Raw genomic sequence first — 17,304 nt, 5'->3', positions numbered from 1 at the left:
ATGAGATGATAAAAAGAAGTTTTAAGTTATTTTTCCATTCAGTCAAATATTGTTGACTACATTTCTTTCTCTTGGGAACAAATTTGCTAATTAAATCATGGCAGCAATGATATTGCCAACATTATGTAGGAAAAAACCCCTTAGATTTACCTCTTCTTCCCCTAAACTGCTTGGTGTTGTTAAATTACTATTCCTTAGTTAGTATGTTCCCTTGTACAATTACCTGATTAATCTTGATTGTGACTGATCAAGGATTATTTTTAATAAAATTGATTATGTTTTACTCAAAGACTGTAGATTTATTTGATCTTTTTAGAGCACCATGACTTCTAATTGACCCTGAGTTGTGAATTGCTCTGCTAACACTTATTATCTGAATTACTAACTGATGAGCTTTTCTTGGATTAATCTTTACGGTGATTTATTGCATACTCATGGTGTGATGCAATTGGCTACTCACAGTTTTTGACTTCTAAAGGTAAATTGCGGTCTTAATGTTGAGCACAGCATACTTTCACTAATAGATTCGTTAAATACTGTGATACTTGAAATATTTTTCTTTATCCACTTATATGTGATTTTTAAAAAAAATACTGGTTGCTATTTTTTCTTATTTAACATGCTTGCTTAAAATTATATTTTATCACCCCAACATCTCATGCTATTTGGAAGACTAGAACCCTATCCTGACAACTGTCGAGAAAAAAGTCAAATCTCATACATGCTAAATGATATAACACCAAAACTATGATGAGTGTGTGAAAAATCAAGGACATGGTGGTGCAAGTGTTCTATATCTTTTGCTTCACTACTGTTCAACACATTGTGCAAAAGATGAATCGGAATTTTCAGGGATCTCCAGACTGCCATGATATTTAATGACAAAACTGGCAAACCCTAAAAAGTGGAAAGAGTTGCAGTGAGTATCATCTTAGTAACAAAGGAAACCAGATCTTATAGAGTCGTAACAGAACCATTGTGCATAATTTATTATAATATAGTTGTTAAATACTCTTAATTTCCCGAGACACTTACCTTAACACCAACTTATAAGCAGCACATGCATTAATATGAAGGGTACAATTTACATCATCCTTATTCTTTTGCGGTCAATGTGATATACGGTGGGCTGATGAAAAACACATTAAAACCAGTCTCTCAATACTGTTTATCATTCACCAATGGCATGAATTTCAAGCCAAAAATCCTTAAATACCACTAGCAGTCTTGTGATACTTGGCAATTATTACAGTATTAGTGATTTATGAAATCCATCAGGGTAAAAATAGTTTTGTCTTGTTTAGTCTAGGCAGATGAAGATGACTGAGGGGAGAAAAAAGTCAGTGACTTCTCTTAGATTCTGGAATGGATTATGACTGGTGATGTTATTAGATTTAGACAGTTAAAATAGCTTTTCATATACTGAGCATAACAAAAGAAGGGATTGTGTTGATATCAAAGCTGACTACTGTTAGCAAAAGTTCAAATGTATTAGCATTCATCTCTGTCCTGTCATCTTAGCTTTTCTTCATCTGTGGTTTTGTGAGTGATGCTCCGAGTGGAGACTGAATTGTAATAAATATTTATATCCAAATCCAGTGCAGGTGATAATGCGAATATGTGCACCTTCGAGAGCTGTGAACAGAACATGTGTTGTACTTTTGAACTTTGTGATAAAAGGGCATAAGTGATTTAACTACTTTCAAAACCAGAACTGCAATTTTAAGGTCTTAATCAATGAGAACAATGGTTACACATTTTCTAAATTTAGGGGTTTTTTATTTTTTTTCCTAAATCATCCAGAAGCCAAAATCACAGTATTAGGTAATTTTTTAACATTCTCAGACACGCATTTCTTGGAAAACAGTGAGATATATACACCCAAAAATGTTGTCTATGCTTATCTATATGTAGGCAACAGCAGAGTATGGAAGTGGGATCTGGGCCAGGAAAATCTTGGTTTATTTTGGTACCAACGTAGGTAGTTCTACGCAGTATCACTGAACCCTGCACCAAACAGATTGCTGGACACTCTTCTTCAACCTCTTGTTTTGCTGTAGTGTGATTTCATAAGAGAAAAAAAATAAATTCTGGTTTGCTATTTTTACATGAACCTTTCACAAATGAAAAATGCCCATGAAAGATTTCTTTTTTACAAGATGCAGTACAAGGTGTTGTAGATCACTAAACAGAGAGGAAATACTTCCTTTTAAGACAGTAAAATTAAATACTCACGTAAGCTGAGTCAGTCAAAGTTCTTTTTCTCAATCTATACTTATATATCCTATAGCATTCTCAGTCTTATAGATCACCCATCTTACTAATATCAGAGCTTATAAAGCCCTTATGAAGCTACAGGTCCATCTATTTTTTACATAGACTCATGTTAAAAAGAAAAAAAAAAGCAGCCAAGAAATCCTTCACTTAGGACCACATCACTCACAATAGTGAATGATGAGGTTGGAGAAGAGCATACCCAGCAATCAGTGTGGGACAGGGTGGGCATAAGAGCAGTGTTCAGGGATGCTCCCCATGGACACACACAAGTTCTCCTCCCTTTTATAGACTTCCTGTCTTGAATTCCTCACCATTACTTTCCTGTGCTGTTATACTTGTGATGACTCCATAACCTCTCTTTCCTCCCAAGGAGTCCAGTTTCCCCAGGGACTTCCCAAGAACAGCGTGAATGAAACCCCTTCAGTCCCGAACTCCACATCTTTCTACATTAGATTTTCTTTCCCATATGTCACTGCCATGGTTCTCCTCCTGTGTTTCAATGGGCACCAGTGCCACCCTCCACCAGTTGCACTGACTGCTCCTTCCCCAAAGGGTGATCTGTGTCTCCCTTCAAAGGAAAAAATACAGTTCCTTTCCCTTCTCTGTCTATGACTTACAAAAAAGACCATTAAATAAGCTGAATTCAGCACAAATCCACCCAAAGAAATAAAATGAAACTGTATCCAAGGTACAAAAACTCTAAACAGATCTATGGTGCTCCTTCATAAGAGGAGCATAAGAGGACATAAGCAAGTATATTCAAGGAAAGCCTGGGAGCAGCACTAAGCTCCATCTACTCACAACATATATGTTAAAAAATCAACTGTTGACACCAAATGACAAGGATAGCTGTCCCTATTCACCTTTAAACTGAAAAATAGAAGCTGATTTCTAACAACTGGAGGAACAAGATTCCAGAAGTCTTTCAGCAGCAGAAGAGAACTAGAATACAAAGGTAGAACCTGGTCAGTTAATAAAAGTCATTCTGTGACAGATTTACCTGCTGGAGATGAGAACACCACATGGTGATTTGGGTGATCCCTTCCACTTCTGCACTGCATTCTGTTCTTCATTGTTTGGATTTTCTTTCTCTTTTGAGTTCCTGCATTCTGTCAGGCAAATCCTGTGTCTTCTGTCTCTAACACCCCAAGTACAAATTAGTGTAGTATAAATAGGAGTGATATTCACCCTTGGAGTACATTAAATACAGTGTAAACTTCTCAACAGAATAGATACATCAACCCTTTCTCCCTTTTCTTAATAGTAATATAGCTGCATGATAAGTAGAAGAGTAAAGGAAAATATAGTGTGCACTTTATGTTGCTGGAGGCAGAATAAAGAGATTTCTCTTTACATAGGTTTGATGGGAACTGCTTTGAAATTAACCATAATAAACAATGCAAGTATCATCTGGTGTTTTGAGTGTGCTGTCAAATAGTGGATGTTCTACAGGGTGTGCATAAAAGAATAAGATAGCATAAAATTTTACCTAGAAAATGGCATAGATAAAGTTAAAAATAGTAATAAAAAACACAGTACTGAAAACAAATCAGGCAAGTGATAAAAGTAAACGATAAAAATACTCCATAGTAAGCTAGTTGCAAAAAGACCATTAATAATGGATATCTCTGGAAGTTTTGATTTTGAACTTGAATTTTTTAGAGACTGGTAGAATTAACAAAGAATAATATCCCAAATAAATTAAAAAACCAGGAGAGAATAAACCTGTGCTGTTCAGCTCTTTCTATTACAAAGACATTTATTGTTTTACTGTCCCATTAAAAGGCAGATGTCTTTTGCTGAAAGATGTGTTTTCCAGATCTGGAAGATGGTTTGTATGCCTTTTCTTCTTTAATGGACAAGGAGGAGACCTACTTTCTTTCTCTCTGATTAGGAAATTCTCAGAGCAAAGCATTTATCTAGTTGTCCTATCAGCTTCTGCCTTAAGAAAAGGGAATCTAGAGAAGCATACTTTGAGACAGGTGAGTATTTTTTCAAGATCAGAGGTAAGCTTGTGTGTTCCTCATTCTCCTCTTCCTCAATTATAATTTGCATTTATCTCTTAAAAATCCCATCAATTTCAATGCTGACATGAGATTAGTACAGCAATCAGTTCTTTTTTTTCCCTACTACTTCAAATATAGCTTTTTAAAACAAATATCATGGCCCATTATGTATTTCACCAGTGGGGCTAAACTCAGGACTTTAAACTTTCTTATGATCAACTATGTGTTTGTGGAAAAGCAAATTAACAATGACTGTAGAAATACATTGACTTACATTACAGTGTCCAACCAGTTAATCTGTTTGCCCTATATGAAGAAGGTGCATAATGAGTAATTCAGTAACAATTATGGTTATTTGGCTAGTTTGTTATTTGCTCTCCTCCTATTGCTTACCAGCTCCTGAAACATTATATAATCTACTGCCTTCACTTTAATTCGGCTTTTACTGAATTCCATAACAAAGAGAGCAACTCTTTGCCCAAGGGGTTTTCTTTGTTATATTTTCTTATATTCTTTCATGTCTACTTACTAACATTGTTCAGCCTTAGTGATAATAACAAAGCTCGGCTATATGTCAGAATATAACTTTTCTCTCAAGGATTACTTTTGCATCCCCCAACAGTATCACTTGGGTTCATTATTCTTGTTTCACCTCAGTGTCACTTGCTATCAAACTCTTGGCTACATTTCTGAAATTGAATCAGCCCGAGGTGAAACTCTGTTGCAGTTCGAGGGGTTTCTGGGGGGTCACTGCCGGCCGCTCTGTGAAGGTTTTTGGGGCTGGAATCACCGTCCCCCCCGCACCCCCCCCACTGCCTGTCCCTCGTGGCAGGGGCAGGCAGGGGAGGTACCTAAGCCAAGAGACAGAGACCACGCAGGGAATCCAGCAGCGAAGAAGAGCCTTTATTCAAATTTCCTGCAGCTTATAAGGGCTGCTGGGCCAAAGAGGGGATTGGCCATTTGGCTAGCCAATGCAAGGAGACAGTATAATAACTATGGCAACACAGAAACCAATGGTAGACAAGTGAGTTAACAACTTCCAAACCCCAGCAAAACTCTACCATAGTGTTAGTGTTATTTTCCATTTTTTTCTCTTCTGGTTGAAAACACATTTCATTTATTAACCATATAATCACTGGTGATGTTTTTCACATCACTGTATTACATGAAGAGCGGCCTGTGTCATATCTGGATTGTGCAGTTTTTTATTCACAATATTTCCTGTTTAGATTATCAATATTTTTTGATCACTTTCTGTGAAAATTTTATAGTATTGATTACCAAAGTCCCCCTGGTAAAAGTTATTGTCAGGGGGTTGTCAAAAAAGTAGACATTAAAAAGATAGGTTATAGTGACAAATTTCTTGAGCCAATGATCTCTCTGGGGATTGTATGTAGTGATACTGGAAATCAAAGTTACAGACTTTATTCAAGAATAAAGCCAGATAGCTATTTTCACAAAAAGACCTGCTTTGCAAAAAAAAACTCAGGAAGCGGAAGAATGCCATTGCCAGCCTCATACTTTTTGCATACTAAGTGAAATAGGTAGAACAGAGCCAAAGATAATTGAGTCTAAATATTTTTTCTGCTAAAAGAAGAAGCTGTAAAATACAGATACTCAGTATCCTGTGCTTTTTACTGGCTTGTTCATCCAAAGGATGATAACTAGTTATATCAATGACTTCAGGAGCTCAAGACACAAAAGTCTGTGTCATAAAACAAGATATTTCAAAGTGGTAGATGAACTCTGTGAATAATAATTTTTTACAATGTGTGTGTTTCTAGAAAATCTCATGAATAACATTCAAATCCACATTTTTACAGAATTTTATGAGTAACATTAATGTTGTAATATAACTTGGAACAATCAGGTTAAGGTGGAAATTAAGGAATATTTCAGTTTTCCTTATATGTTTGGGAAGTCCATTTAAATGTGTTTCAGAGATCCAGAGACCTTTAGGACTTCATGTGATCATGTCCTGAAATGACATGTACCCTATGCATACTGAGCCCTTGAACTCATTTTTATAGCTTTTCCTGTTCAATCTCTGTTTTATCAGCATCCTCTTCAAATGGTTTAAGAAGGCTCTGTTGGTAACAATCTATTATATTGATCCTATCAGCATTGTTTACAAATGGAGGACTATCTCCCTAATTGTTTCCAGCTTGTTTATATGTGCAGGGTCACACTGGAATTTCCATGAATTGTTTTCATTCCAGAAAAGCAGCCTTCTATCTTTTCTTGGTGCCTATGCTCACAATTTTCTCTCGCTCAACCTTATCCTCTTAAAATTGACTTTTCTTTCCCAAGTCAACTCAGTTCCTTCCACTGTGAATGAACAGAAATGGTTACCTACAGAAGATGGTCAATTCATTGCTAACATACATGATTCTTCTGACTACAAACCTGCATTTTGAGGCAGTTAATATTAGCTAAGATTACTTACCTTGCAGGGAAAACCTAGAACTAAGTAGTTTTGCATTGGCCTCCATTGAAATGAGTTTGTTTGAATGAGTCCAACTTTCCAGGCAATCTCACAGACCAGTACAAGCAGAGCAGTACCCTTACCCACAAAAACACCAACATCACTCACACAGACATGAGCAGCACAGACTGCCTCGTCCTTTCCAGCACATTAGGTGGAAGTCTCTGGTGACAGACCCTTATTCTCTGGAGTCCATCAATCAGAGACCTAAGTGTTCTCATTTTTGTTATTGTTTTCATTCTCTCTGATTAGGGTTTATATAACTTAGTGTTCAATTTAGTAGTTTCCCAGTCTCTTGAATTTGTTTCTTGGTTGAATAGGTGTTTACTAGATACCCTCAAAACCCTTACATCCTCAAATGTCCTTACATTTCAGATATCCACCTGTTCTTTATCTTACATATATACTTAAAATCCTGCTATGATAAGAAAAAAATACCACTTTTTCAGCATCTTTCATTTGAGAATCTCAAAACATTTAATGAAAAATAATGAATGAATAAGAGAACTAAGCCATGTAACATCCTGTGATGCAGACATCCCATATCTGAAAGGTGAAGAAAAAGAAAATCAGTTTTATCTTGTCTGAATTCATCTGAACTCAACAGAATACAAATGGTGTGAATTTAGCATGAGAAGTCAAATTTATGAAGATTTCCCAGGTGCCTAAAACCTGTTAGATTCCTTGGTAATCACATTTACATGTGTGCTTGTGCCACATTCCTGAAAGACATGATTTAAAAATAAGACTCCCATAACACCTACTATGAGTAAAAATTATACTAGAAAAATCTCAGTTCTTACCTTTTTTTTTTCACCCTTTCATGGACTGGATTAATTGCTTAGACTTTGAACATGTAGGTGTGGAAATTTCTTTCTATAAACCAGAGTTAATTCCCAAGATGTTAAAGATCATTTTGAAAGGAGAGCATTGACTATCCTGAAACCAGCAATTATTCACAAAGAAGTCTGTGGACCTGAAATCTGCCATTTTATGAAAATTAGGAAATGCTTTCTCCAAATTACACAGGTGAAGCTGACAGCCTGGCAGCTAAAGGGCATAGTGACTTATTTTTGTGTAAAAAATAACTCACATCTGTCACACTGGCGTACCTGGAAATCTATTGTATCATTGCTGGCATATATTAACTGCTTAATATATGCCTTATGTCTCAGGTAGGTAAACAAGAAAAATAATGGGAGTAGAGGAAAACATAGGAATTTAGCACTTAGTTATTAGTATAAAGGTTCAATGCAAAGCATTATAGGAAAATCACTGTGTGATAATGGATATAAATTATCTTCAAGTTGAAAAAATTAACTTAAAAATACTTTTGAGCAAATGACTTCATATGCCAAGTCTGAAAAATGTACTCAGAGCTAGATTTAGTATCCACTGAAGTAGAATTATTTCCCCTCGGTGAACACCAGATAAAGCAGGAGGGAAGGGTTGTGGGAATTGTTTAGGATAAAGTCAAAGCTCACATAAAACTGCGGAGGTAGAGCACAACTCAAATCTGCTTTGCAGTCCAGTGCCAATAACATTCTGGTTTGTTTTGCATATCTCCATATATCCTTGAGACACCTGGAAAAAAAAGTAAATATGCAATGGAAAAAGTCTTATTTCTGAAGCAGCCAAAAAGCCTGAAAAATATAGAAGGCAAGATCTGTGGGTTTGCCAGTGAGTTTGGTTTGAAGAAATTTAGTGGTGTCTTCAGATTTATTGATGCCTAGTCACCAGTATTTGCTTTTCTACTTTTACTTTAGAGATTAGGGTGTTATCTTTATAGTAGTGATAGTGCTAGAAGCCTTAACTCTCCAGATTGCCAGTATGTATTGTAATCTCTGATGCGTGGGCACATCTTTTGCCTGACTACTGAGAGTATTTCCTTGAGTGTGGTTAGCTGATCATGAAGCATAGGTGTAAGCTCAGCAATTATTTAAACATGAAGTAGTGAATAAACCATAGCAATATTTTTGGACTACAAAAATGTGCAATGTGCAAAATAGTGACAGCAAGAGATAATACAGATTCTTTTAAACAAACCACAAGGAACACTAAGAAGAAAGATTTTTTTTCCAAGTTTGAAGCATCAGAATTTTTTGTCTAAAAATTTCCAGGTAGTGGCAGGTTAGCAAAGCTCCCCAGAGCTTTTCTGCCTTAATATCAAGTCAGGGACAGGATTTCCTACCAGTTTATGTGATCACTAGATTTCAAGATCACAGCTGTTAACTACGACCATTTGATTACTAAAGTAAGAAAGGGCAATTTTAAATAAGTAAAAAATCATTGGTTTAATAAAAATGAATTAACTGAAATTCAGATGAAAAATAAGATATTCAAATGACATCTGGACATGATACTGGGCAACTGGCTCTAGGTGGCCATTCTTGAGCAGATGTATTGGACCAGGTGACCTCAGGAAGTCCCTTCCAATCTCAAGCATTCTGTGATTCTGTGATCCTGTGAAGCAAAATTAACCAGCATTGCCTTGTTGGATAAGTCAAAAAAGAAAACAAATAAAGGGAGATAAGTCAAAAAAGAAAACAAACAAAGGGAAGCAAGCATGACTTCAATTTCCCCTGAAGGTTCTCAAGGTGTTTTAAAAGTGACTTTTAGTCAAATATCAGCAGATGACAGGTGTAGAAATGCATTGTCAATTATCTGCTCCCTTTCCTTTCTATTCCTGTTATATTTTGAAAGATCAATTCAAGCCATGCAAATTTTATGTTCCCTTGACAATTTAAAAGAGAACATACCTGTTAAAACTTCTTTATGGACATCTTATTCAATAAGCAGTTCTTTAGAGTTCCTCCTGGATGTGCTTACTAGACACTTCAGTGAAATCTTATCTAAAAATTTACTGTCTTAGTTAAAAATCTGTTTCATAAAACACACAGGTCCACACACGACAGCATCCATTGAAATGTACCAATAACCAGGCTGTAAAAAAACCATTATTAATATAATGCTTATTCTTTCACTTTTTTGTTTACTTGTTTCCACAGCTCAGTGAATTACCTCTAGCAAGAAGTTTCTTTTATCTTTAAAATGGTAACAAAAAAAAAAAAAAAGACAAACATTATAAAAGATTTGTAGGTCTGCAAAAGATTTTCTCCATCAAAGCTTAAATATGTTATCTAAAATAGATTTCATACAGTTCAGCTTCACATTGTGTTCAAATGCAAATTCATAAGTAGATGCAGAGAGAACTGAGATGCTTGACTGATAATTCACAGTAAGACTTTGTTCTCAGTAAGTTTGATGCATATAATGAACACACTCTCTGAGCTAAAATCATCCATCATTTCTCAAATGAATAACTTTAGAAGCCCAGTGAAAGAGTTTCTAATCAACGCAAGTCAATACACTATCTGATTTCCTCCTTTTCTCTTTGCCTATGTCCTAAGTTCAGCTCTCTGCTGCTTAAGACTCTTTGAAGAGTGTACTCAGTGACTTGAATACCCTTCTTTCATCTGTAGGTTTGGTAAAATATTTTCATATCCATGTATGCAGGGCCTTTGATTCGGTCTTGTCTGTCAGCATGTAATACCACCTCATCTACTAAGTGGGGCATGTGACATTTCAGAGGAAATTTTTAACCAGAACCTAGAGGCTGTAAACAACTATAAACAATTAAGAACTACGTCTGAGGAGGAAAACAAGTCAGCATCTGAGTGAGCAAGTGAAGGCAGTAAGGGGTCTCTTTCTCTCTGCCTAAAAGGAAGGTCACGCTAGGCTAGTTGGGCTGTGTTCACTGCGGCTTGCAAGCAAAGGGTGAGATTATATTTTTACACAGTTCTTCAACATCTTGATGACCTAGACAGAGTAAATTATAATGGAGAAGTTAGAACAGGGGGATTACAGAATTTACAAGACTACAAAATAAAATATGTAGAAGAGGAAGTGGGAGATGAAAAGATCTGGAATGTGAAACAAAAGATTGCAAAAAGAAAAGAGTATGTATAAAGATTAGGATAGGGAAGGAAAGCTAGAAAAGAAGGCTGCAAGAAATCAACTACTCTGTTTCTTTTCATGTTTACAATGTTAACACTCTTCCTCCCCCTGTCCTAGTACACTCTTTACTATAATGCAAATTGAAAAAAAGCCTTCTAATGTCTCTTGGGTCTGGTCAGAGCAGTCAATACTTAATTCATGGAGTAATGAGGAAAATAGTTGAATGGAAGAAAAATCTCATTTATGATGTCCCACATTTGCCTTTAACATTTGACAATTTTTGCAGTATTTCAGACTGTGTCTTTTCAATTTAAAACATTCACAGTTCCTCTTTCTCTAGGAGAAACAAAGGTCTAGAAGACTTTCATCAATCAAACCCATTTACATAAATAAATTCGCTTAGTATTTACTTGGAAATTGCAAATAGTTTAATATACATGAGAGGAAAGCAACATCCTCAATTCTAAACCCATATTAATTAAGTGCACACCAACATAGCATTGTTATCATATCAATATCTATTGATACTGAATCCTGGACCTGAAAAAAAGAAGGCTGTTTTACAGAAATTATTATGCATTATGTATGATAATATTTCAAATAATTTTGTCTTAGCTATGCTTGTAATAGTTATTCTGTATTCTTTAATTTCAGCTCTCTGCCTCTGACATTTACTTTGATTTTTTAAAAAGTGTTTAATTAATCTTCAATTCAGGAGAGGATTGTGCATCACACTGGCAGATCTTTAATTTCCAGAATAGTGTCTGTTTTCTTCTGTGCTGCTTCATAAACCAAATTGCTTTTATAATCTATAAAACAATAAACAAAATTATTATGTCTTAGCCCATTCATTCTCTACTGCCATCCTGAATACCATTTTCTAAATCAAGCACTGAAGGAAATTACCAAGGTAATGACAAGGAAATAGAAGACAATTATTTTGAAGAGATTAAAAAGAAAAAGAGAATATAAATTAAAGTTAAATGAAATTAGAATAGTATTTATGACATGACTTAATTTTAAACTAACTCACTTTAACCTTAATTTAAAAAATATTCGTGAAAATAGATACAAGTTTTAAGTTACATTAACTGTGTAGAAGAGCATTCATTATTTGTACCGGTAAGCTAACTGTGCTGGTAATGTTTTCTGATATCACTGATGCAGCATGAGGTGAGAGAAAGGGCTAAAAGAGGATAAATATCCCAGAAAAAAACAACCAAAATAGAGTAAAACATTTTTCTGTGAACTATTTCTTGGTGCCTAAATTTGTGGTTACACTGTTTTTTCTACTTTATTGATGGAATTACCCCTCATTTCCTTCATTTGTTCTATGCTGTCTACACTGACAGGAAGACCACCCTCTGACAGTAACAGGCCTGGAGGCAGTCCCTTATTCTGACGTTTTGATGTCGATTCATCTTCTGCAGGGGCCCTTACCACACATCTCACATACACATCCTTGCACACACTTGTTCTTGGGATCTAACTAGACGGTGAATGTACCAAATTGTAATATTGCACAAAAATTTAATAAATGAAAAAATGACCTTGAGCTGCCTCTAAGAAAATTTGTGCTCACATGTGAGCTTCAGCATGTCAGAGGAAAACTGTCCATTCGTTCCTGCTGGGGGAGGCTGAGGAGAAACCATCCACGTGAGAATACTTTGATGATTTTTTTTCTGTAACATTGTATTTTTCTGTAACAATGTATTATTGCATTGTAAAGACCTAGGACAGACAAAGCAGAGTTGATGTCTGGGACACAACATGAGTCACCCATAGCCTTTGTTGAACCCCACTGCTCCGAAGCACATATATTTGGAATCTTCAGACAACTTCACTTCTGCTCATTCCAGTTTTAGAGCAGGGTGGAAATGCATAGATTGCTCTAGCATAGTTGGTTAGTGACCCTGAATGCAAAGCAGATAAACATGCTGGTTGTTTTAGACATTCTTTTTTCTAAACCCAAAATTATACAGATTGGTTTTGAAACATTGACCTAATGTACTGGCTAAATTGCACCAGAGCTTATGTTTTATGCCTGTCTACATTTCTATTGAAATTTCAAGAGGACACAACATTTATAATATTATAATGCTGAACATGTTGCTTTCTGTCTTTTAGTTATTAGTGATTTTCACCCTAGTGTTGTCAAGATTTCAGTGATGGGAAAGTGATCCCTGCAAATAGAGGTTTTCATTAGTTTGTAAAATTTACTGACATCTTTGCCTGAAATATGCTATATAACTGTCAGTTGTTATTATTGCTCTGTCTGAGTTCAGACACAAACATGTTTAGCTTAGATATTTTAAAGATGACTTTGGAAGCCTGGTAGAGAAACCATAATACTTTTCTTATAATCAGAAATAATAACTTCATCCTTTCTATTCAGCTGTTTGAGTTATTCTTTAATTTTAAAGCAAATAATATATTCTAGCAAGAGGGAAAACTGATGAGTTTTACCAGCAAAATTTCACTACTGCATCTCACTATTCCCTTAACAACTTTAATGTATGTAACAAAAAAACATTTTCCAACCTCTCTACACTTTCAGTATTAGAATTATGTTAAAATTAAATTATTTACATAACAGAAATAAAATTATAGGCATAATATTTACTTGATAACTAAGACTGACTCTGATTCCATATTTTCCTGTCTTGTCCATCCCCATGATGATGAAGCACAAGCTGACCCATCAATGGGTTACAGCCTACATTTGCAGTGTAGCACAGTGTTTAAAGATCAACTGATGGGGACATTTTTCTACTCAAGGTAGAGGACCATATGAGAAATATACTGAAGTGCATGAAATCCTTTAAATTGAAAAATCTAGTTTTTACACTGTCTGCTTAACTAGAGCCAATTTAAAGAAAAGTCCTTGTAAAAAATGTGTCCAGCTTATCCTTTGAGAAGTAGTCAAATCATACTATCAGAACAGACAATAAGAATATGGATGAACTTTTACTCTAGAAGGGATGACTTTGCTTTGGCAAAGCAATACCAAAAATTACACTCATGTAAGAAGTCAGGAATATATTTCTTTATTAACTAATGACAACATTTTTAAAAGTTGGTTTTATAAAATTTGGAAGTAATTCTGAGGACTAAATAGATGCAGATATACGAGTCTTGACGGGGTTGTAAGACATAGTTTTTATAACTTACATTATTTGCTTTTGGAAGGAATGGAAGAGTTTGTTTTAATAGTTCATATGCTTTATAGAAGATAAAGGTAATTTTGTAAACCTGTGTATAAAATAAGAAATCTCTTGATTACTTTAATAAATGCCGTTTTAACAGTCTTGCATACTTTTTGGTGAGGTATGAAAAGAAATGGAATTTCCTCCCTTGGTTCTTATGGAATAGATGGACTTTAAATGCATTTTTTATAGTATGTTCTACATGAAAATTCAAACCCATAATTTTAGATATATAAATGCCATGTAATGAAGGCCATATTGAATTTCTTGGAGTTTCTGTTCAGAGGTCTCTGTTAACTGTATAAAAAGATGCTGAGAATCTAGAGCACAGTCAGGATTCTGAAGTGTTTGATGCCTCTATGTGTAAGTTTAAGGAGAATGACAGCTCTAGATGTGCCTAGTTACAGCTGTCTATATACTCATCAGTTCTGACTTTCCCCAAATTGCCTCATAAAACTTTTGAATATCTGTGGTAAAATCATATACTTGTAGAAGAAAAGCTTTCATATTCTCTGTTTCCAGGATTGAACTCAGTGAAGTCTTGCTGCTTGTGCTGTGCAGGTCAGACAAGATTATCACAATGGCCCCTGCAGGCCATGTAATGAATGTAGTAACATTAAAATGTAGAACATTTCTTCATTTTGTGTTGTAGGAATAAATGGATAGAAAACATTTCTTAATTTTGCAAGGGTATTTTCAGAAATTAAAAAGGAAAGTAGTGTGATAATATATTAAGAGTCTCTATTTTTAAGCATTCCTATAAACCATGATTGCATTTGTTAAAGATCTGGTAAGAATGTAAGAATCTGATTAGTGGTTTTGATTGTATTTGAAGTGGAAGTATAGTTTCAAAGGTAGAGACCTTTTTTAAGAAAAACATTCTGAAAAAGACTTCTTGATGAGTATTAGTGCTGTATTGTCGACGTCTGTCAAAAGAGATGCTTTAGAAAAACTTTAGGAAGTCTAGTTCTTCCTGTCTCTTCCCTTGATTTTTGAGATGAACTTGCCCTGGGGGATTGCTTTGAAAGGTAATACACATAGGAAATTTCATCAACACAGAAAATTTTTCACAGAAGAGATTTAGCTGAAAATAATTCATGCCAACATTGGCTCTGAAACTATACAATAGACAACAAATAGTCCTAAAGAAATAAACTCTAGAACTGTAAATAAGCTGCTTCACAAACTGGCAAAGAATGAGGACTACCTGTTTTTTAAATTCCATGGCTGTCATGCTTGCTTCTGAACAGTGACTGGTTATGTGCTTTCTCTGGCAAGGAAACAGAAGTAGTGTCCCCCACTTCTGTGTTGGTCTATGCTGGGCTGGTCATAACTCTTCTCTGTCTTTATGGAACAACGTTGCTTCCCTATCAGCAGCCAGTATTAATAATCAAACACTGGCCACTTCCCTATCAGTAATAAATGTGATCAAAACCAGATAGTGTAGCTGCTTTGAGAACACAGCCAGTTTACTCCTTGTACTTTATCACCACAACCTTGTGCACTCCACGTGAACAGACTGAATAACCACAATTTCTGCTTTGCTGTCTAGAGTTATACTGAGAATTCTCTATTTTAGATAGTCTACTCTTTGAATTTTAGCATTCTCATTTCCTTAGTCACTGCTTTTGCTTGCTTGTTGTGATTTTTGAGGCGAAAAGAAGGATGACTGTTTCTTACAATAGTTTTGGAGTTTTCTTAATCTCTCGGAAAAAAATTCTTCCTTATGTCATTATTTTGACAATACTTCAGCTTAGAGCCCTAGCAAACACTTTCTTTCTACATGATGAGTTGTGTTTCTTGTGAATAATTCCTTGATAGTCTGTCTTTTCTTATTATTGAAACAGGTTTTGCCTCAGTCTTTCCATTCCTTCCTTCCTTCCTTCCTTCCTTTCCTCTCTCCCTTCTTCCTTTACTTTTTTTCCTCCCATGCTTTCTTCCTTTCTCCCTCCCCTTTCCCTCCCTCTCTTCAGCCCTGCTCATCCTGCCTCCTTCTCTCCTTTTCTGATTGTTTGACCTCACAGTGACTCATGGCAAGAAATATAAGCAATAACAACACAATGTGATATTCACAAACAGTCGTTATTCAGTTTGTAGCTAACCTCCAGCTTCAGCATATGATCATAAATATGAAATCTCAACGAATCTCAGGACAGTTTTGTCACTTGCTAAACTGTTATTTCATGTATCATTATCTTGAATTCTGTCCATTTTTATGCATACCACAACTGGTCAAAATAATCCATTTGCTCATGCCCAAATGAGCATATATTGCTCATAAATGCTGTTTCAGCAGCAAGCAAAGGGGACACGGAAACTTGCAGAAAGTACATTTTCTCAGCTGTTGAACCTGAATATGCAAACTGTTAAGTCACTTGAGAGCATTTTCAGCCAATTCCAGGGAAAACAAGACAGCTATCAGAAGGAGAGTCATTGATAAGTAGCAAAGAAAGACCACAAATATTCACACATCGATAATCCATGCAAATGTCTTTCTACAATGATCTACTGAAACAGGAGGCCAGGTCCAAAACAGTTAACTAAGAAATTTGGGCCTGTTGACAAGCTACCAACATCCAAAACGATCTGTGCTTGTTCTGTTCTACTTACTGGACCAAAGCTTAAGAGAATAGTACAAGAACATGTAATAGTACAAGAACATGTAATAGTACAAGAACATGTAATAGTACAAGAACATGTCCGCGGGGAGCTGCGGGACACCAGGTTGACTAAGGAGGGGTGAACCGGCCCAGGTCGGAGACGGGGCAGGTCAAAGTTCCCGTGGCGGTCAGTAGGAGGATCGTGCCTGTGAACAGGCCCTGCAGCGTAGCCTGGGCAACACAGAGACAAGGTGATAAATCAGAAATGCAGTAGGATAAGGTAGACATTTGAATAGAAGAAATAGGCCGGGAGCCAGGGCTTTCTCCAACCTTCAGTGAGTGGGTCAAGAACAATGGAAGAGAAGTAAGGTCAAGCTGAGGAAGATGAGTTTAAGACCCCAGACCAATGGAGGAAGAGTGGAAATACCCTCAGGATTGAGGGCCAAGAGAAGCACTGCCCCAAGCCCCGCCTGAGCTCCACCTATACTCCACCTATTATTAATATGCATAGATAGATGTCGTAAGCACTTGAATATGCATTTAATCACATCTGAAGATTGTATAGAAATGCTGATTTTGTGTGAAGCCTTTGAGCAAGTTTGTCCAGCGTGAGCTGGCTTGCTCCCAGCGTTGAATAAACAAATACCTTGCTGCTTAAAGATAAAAAATCTCTGAGCAGTTTTTCGGACCGATTTTTCGGATTCACTACTGAAAGTGATAAGACTCATGATCAACAAATTACCTGGATTAACTCTTACTGGATACTGTTTGTA

The sequence above is a fragment of the Manacus candei genome, unplaced genomic scaffold (assembly GCF_025592945.1).
Source record: "Manacus candei isolate 608988 ecotype Guabito, Panama unplaced genomic scaffold, ASM2559294v1 h1tg000011l, whole genome shotgun sequence".
NCBI classification, from domain to species: Eukaryota; Metazoa; Chordata; class Aves; order Passeriformes; family Pipridae; genus Manacus; species Manacus candei.
This window is presented reverse-complemented; position numbering follows the sequence as displayed.